This window comes from Megascapheus bottae, chromosome 13 (assembly GCF_031878675.1).
Source record: "Megascapheus bottae isolate mThoBot1 chromosome 13, mThoBot2.hap1, whole genome shotgun sequence".
Lineage (NCBI taxonomy): Eukaryota > Metazoa > Chordata > Mammalia > Rodentia > Geomyidae > Megascapheus > Megascapheus bottae.
Genome location: NC_143521.1, coordinates 38,322,330 through 38,327,966, shown reverse-complemented (window position 1 = coordinate 38,327,966; position 5,637 = coordinate 38,322,330).

Genomic DNA, 5,637 nt, shown 5'->3' with positions numbered 1-5,637 from the left:
CACCCGCACCCGCGCCCGACTCGGCAGGATAAGACCAGGACGCACGTAGCCGGGTCAGGAGGCCGAAGGCCGCACCCTGAGCCCCCAGCCCGCGCCCGTATTTAAAGGCTTTTGCCCTAGAAGGCGGAGGCTTCATTCCCCCGCAGCCAAGCCCTCCTGGACTCTGCCCCCAGCCCCACCTCCCGCTGTGCACGGTTCGGGCCAGGCCCGGGTCTGCTGCTGGACTCCAAAGGGGTGGAGCCTCGTGGGGGCACGGCCTAGAGGTGGGGCCACGCCCATTATCTAGCAGGGCGAATCCGCTGCGGCCACCTAGGAGGCCCGCCCCTTCCGAGAGCGGCAATGGGCGGTGCTGCATGGGTCCGCTAATCCCGGAGACAGTGCGTGCAGTGGGCCGTGGCCGCTTCCAGTGCGCGGGATAGCGGCGAGCCCGGATCTCCTCGTGAAGCTTCAGTTCCTTCCCGCCACGTTGTGTTTGCCGGGCATCTGTGCCGCAGCAGGTCGCCCACCCAAGGAGTCAGGGTGCGGTGTGTTGGGCGGGCTGCGGGAGCCGAGGAGACCGGAAGGTCCTGCGCCCATTCCGGTCCCCCAGCAGCCTGGGGCGCCGAGCACTGCGTGGCCGCGGCGGGTTGACCCTGGCGGCCGGCCCCCTCGGCTCCGAGTCTGTAGGCTCCGCCTGCCGCGCCCAGCGGCTCAGAGTTAGTCACGTCCCGCCGGGCGCGCCTGGTCTGGCCCGGGCCGAAAGGCGCCTCCCTCATGTCGGGAGGATGCCGCGTTCATCTTCACGGGACGGGTTCGTGTATCCGCCCTAGTCCCCCGGTAGGGGGACGGCTGCATCTTCTGGGCCCATTTTCCAGAACTCACCCTGCCATATTGGGGATATAGAATATCTGTACAGGGAATATGCAACACGTAAGTTTATGCAGACGAATAAAAATGACACATGGCCCCTGACCACTTCCAGTGTGAATAACAGTTGTGCTGCTTTTGAGATCATCAAAAGTCTCATATCTTGGGAGCGAAAAAGCCAAGACAGTCACAGTTTTGTTTTTTTTTTAATTGCTCCCATTAAATGAATTACATCAAGTGACATCTGTATTTGAAGTCATTCTTAAACAGTCATGCATTCCTTAACGATGGAGATGTGTCTGAACGTCATCTTGCTACCCTAAGCTGCCTAAAACGTCTGTAGACAACGTATCATAGGACCACCATTTAATATGAGGTCAGTTGCCAACCAAAATATCATTCTGTGGGCCAAGACTACACATGAGGAGGAGAAAGGCATTAGGAATTTGTGAAGGCACATTAAAATACCGTGTGGAATGTAATTTTCAACTTTAAGAAAATGTAAATGATAATTTAATATACTTTGCTGAGGATTATAGAAAATGTGGTACACCTGGGTACTGGAGGTTCAAGCCCATAATCCTAGCCATTGAGGAGGCTTAGATTTGAGAATAAAGGTTTGAAGCTAGCCCAGGCAGAAAAATTGGTGAGCTCCAGTTAACCAACAAAAAGCTGGAAGTGGAGGTATGACTCAATTGGTAGAGCTCCAGCCTTGAGCAGAAAAAAAAAAAAAAGAGTACAAGACGCTGAGTTCAAGATCCAGTACCAGCACACAATGGCTACCGTCTATTCATGCCTATCTACTTTCCAACTGAACAGGAACTTGCCCTATTGTATTTCTTCCACCTGTTTTTTTTTTGTTGTTTTTGGTTGTAGGGCTTGAACTCAGGGTGTGGGCACTGTCTCAGCTCTTTTGCTCAAGGCTAATGCTCTACTACTTTGACCTATAAGGCCAGTTCTGGTTTTCTGATGATTAATTGGACATAAGTGTCTTTCTCAGACATAAGTGGACTTTCTTGCCTAGGCTGGCTTCAAACTGTAATCATCAGATCTCAGCCTTCTGAGATCTGACCATTGGAGCCTGGCTAAACTATTATTTTCTCTTTGTGGGTCATGGGGCTTGAACTCTGGTCCTGGAGGCTGTCCCTGAATTCTTCAGTTCAAGGCTACTATCCTACCCCTGAGCCACAGCCCCACTTCTCATTTTCTAGTGATTAATTGAAGATAAGAGTCTCTCATTCTTTAGTGCCCTGCCTGGGCTGGCTTTGAACCATGATCCTCAGACCTCAGCCTCCTGAGTAGCTAGGATTATAGGTGTGAGCCACTGTGCCTAGCTAAACTATTATTTCTTTAGGTACAGGGACAACCCAGAAGTTCCATGCTTTTCTTCAAGATACTACACACAAGCACAGCAACTCAATTCTGTTTCTCTACATGGTTGCTACAGTCACCTACCACAGAAGGACTCCACTGTCACCATCCCCAGATTTTAGAGGACCTGAACACCTTAGTTTAGCAAGAAGTAGCTAATGGACTACCAACTTCCACTTCTTTCACTCACTTTCTTTCCCTCTCTTTTCCATGTGAGTGTGAAGTGCATGAAATGCCAAGTTTCAGTGAAGGGAATTTAAACAGTGCTAACTATTCAGGAGACTGAGATCTGAGGATCAAGGTTAGAAGCCAGCCAGGGCAGGAAAGTCCATAAGATGCTTATTTTCAATTAACTACCAAAAAATGCTGGATGTGGAGCTGTGGCTCAAGTGGTAAAGTGCCAGACTTGAACACAAAAATGCAATTACAGCACTCAAGCCTTGAGTTCACTGCCCAGGACTGGCATCCATATCTACACCCACACGCGCCCCCACCCACACATGCAAAAGAGCAAAACAAAATAACATCGAAGAGTTGCTTTAGAGGTTTTGCTGATGATGGCCTTGAGGTTAGGAGATGTGGCTCATAGGTACTTTGGATCAGCTTAGGAGATGTAGAGGATCCTGTAGGGACGCTGAATGCTGACCGAAGAATCTTGGGCTTCTCATAGATGTTGATATAAATGGATATGGTATTTGGCAGACTTCATTTTTTTTTTTTGCCAGCCCTGGGCTTGAGCTCAGGGCCTGAGCACTGTCCTTGAACTTTCTCAAGGCTAGAGCTCTACCACTTGAGCCTCAGCACCACTTCCGGCTTTTTTCTATGTATGTGGTACCGAGGAATGGAACCCGGGTCTTCATGCATGCTAGGCAAGCATTTTAACCGCTAGGCCAAACTCCCGGCCCCAATCATGACATTTTTAAGGCTGATTATTATAGTGAAGTCCTTGCTGCCCTAATCCATCTCCTACTTGTGATGACAATTTCTCTGCTCACACTCATACAACTCCTTCAAAGTTGCTTGTATTGTTTCTCCTTCCTTATTCGAATTACTAACAATTCCTATTTCAGCTGGATTTTCATCTGAATCCATTTTGGATTTTCAATGTATCTTTCTGGCCAAAATGCTCAATTCTTTGTCCTAATGATTCAGGGAAAAGATATTGTCCCTTAGACTTTTTCACTAAAAGCTGGTAGTCTAACATTTGAGCCACAGCTCCAGTTTTGGCTTTTTGTAGTTAAGTGTAGATGATAGTCTCCTAGACTTTCCTGCTTGGGCTGGCTTTGAACAGTGTTCCTCAGACCTCAGCCTCCTTAATGGTGAGGATTACAGTCCCAGAACAGCTTTCAGTATTTATTTGCTCAAATTTGTCTTTAGATTCTACCATATCATCATCCTTGTGGCTTTTTACTTTTTTTTTTTTTTAAGTCAGGAGTATCTTTATAGTGTCTAAGCGCCTGTCAGGAAGTTTTCCTACTCCAGCCTCCAGAGCTAGCTCAAAACCTGCTGGGAGTGTGGCTTAGTGGTAGAGTACCTGCCTAGCATGCATGGAGCCCTTGGGTTGATTCCTCAGTACCACATAAATAGAAAAAGGCAGAAGTGGCACTGTGACTTAAGTGGTAAGAGTGCTAGCCTTCAGCTTCAGAAGCTCAAGGACAGTGCCCAGGCCTTGAGTTCAAGCCCCAGGACTGGAAAAACAAAACGAAAATGAAAAAACACAAAGACTGGCACCATACTTGTGCCAAAACAATTCTGGCATTTGCATCTATTCTGGCTATTAATAATCTTTATTGTCTGGACACACTCCATGTCAGAGCAAAAGTGGATGCTCATTTTTGGGTGCTCTCAGGTCAGTTACATATTTTGCTGCTTTGGGGTGATTATAGATGCTCAAGTAAACACTATCGAGCAATGTCTTACTTGGCCTATGTTTAGAAGAAAAAACATGAAATTTCAACCTAATTTCATAGACATCTTCAGGGTATTTCCTTCCAAATACTGGCCCCATATTGTTATCATATAAATATTTGTCTTATTTATGAACTGTCTCTCTTAGGAATATCTCTTGTTAGGGCGTAAGATGTCTTACATAGATTTTTTTTCCCCCAGTCCTGGAGCTTGAACTCAGGGCCTAGGGAACTGTCTTTGAGTTTTCTCAAGGCTAGTGTTCTACCACTTGAGCCACAGCACTACTTTTGGCTTTTTCTGAGTATGTGATAATGAGGAATCGAGCCCAGAGATTTGTGCATGCTAGGCAAGCAATTTACCAATAAGCCACACTCGTGGCCCTTACACAGAAATTTTAATAGGGCACATTAACAACTTTTTTTTGGTGGGTCATGGGGCTTGAAGGCCTGGGCACTGTCCATGAACTATATCAGCTCAAGGCTACCGCCCTACTCCTTGAACCACAGCACCACTTCCTGTTCTCTAGTGATTAATTGGAGAAAAGAGTCTCAGGCTCTTTAGTGCCCAGGCTGGCTTTGAACCTCAATCCGCAGATCTCAGCCTCCTGAGTAGCTAGGGTTACAGGCATAAGCCACCATGCCCAGCTACAGTTATATTTTGCTAAGCCAAAGATGGTTCTTTTCCCACAAAAGCCAAGTCAAAAGCAAAGTGTTACTAACATTTTCTATTTATTAATAAAAAGTGCATAGTACAAGCCCTTTATTCCAATCCAATTACTCAGTAAAAGATTAACAATTAACCTTGGATGGCACAGATATGATTTGTTTGGCATGATTTAACATTTAAAAACAGCAATTTACATTTACTACAACATATGACTTTTGCATTTAACCAAGTAATCATCAGACATAACAAATACATACAAATTTTCATTGGGCTATATTAGACTAGCTCTACTATTGCAGCAACAAAATTTTACCCATGAACTGTAAACTCATTTCTTCTCTTTCAAAGTCATCATCTTGTGTTTTAAATTTAAATTTACTATAGAGTATTCAACTTTCATTTAGAATGGTAGATTTCTAAGGTTCTTTGAAATATTAGGAAACTAACAAACACCACATAATCTAATAAACATCACATATCAAAAAACACCAAATGTAACCATGGGACAGCTATACTGCACTTGCTGACCATCAACTAGTGCTTAGATACATGATCAAATTTTTTATTACAGTATCCATGTTAACCTTTTGCATATAAAACAAAGCTACCATTACTCTATATGAAAAAAGATTAAGTGACAAAAAAAATTCAATAGCATTTATGGAATGTTTAAGACTCACAAAATGGTAAAAATGTAAGCTCTTTTTTATCTAGACTATTTTATTTTGCCAGTCCTGGGGCTTGAACTCAGGGCCTGAGCACTGTCCTTGGGCTTTCTCAAGGCTAGAGCTCTACCACTTGAGCCTTAGCACCACTTCCAGCTTTCTCTATGTATGTGGTACCGAG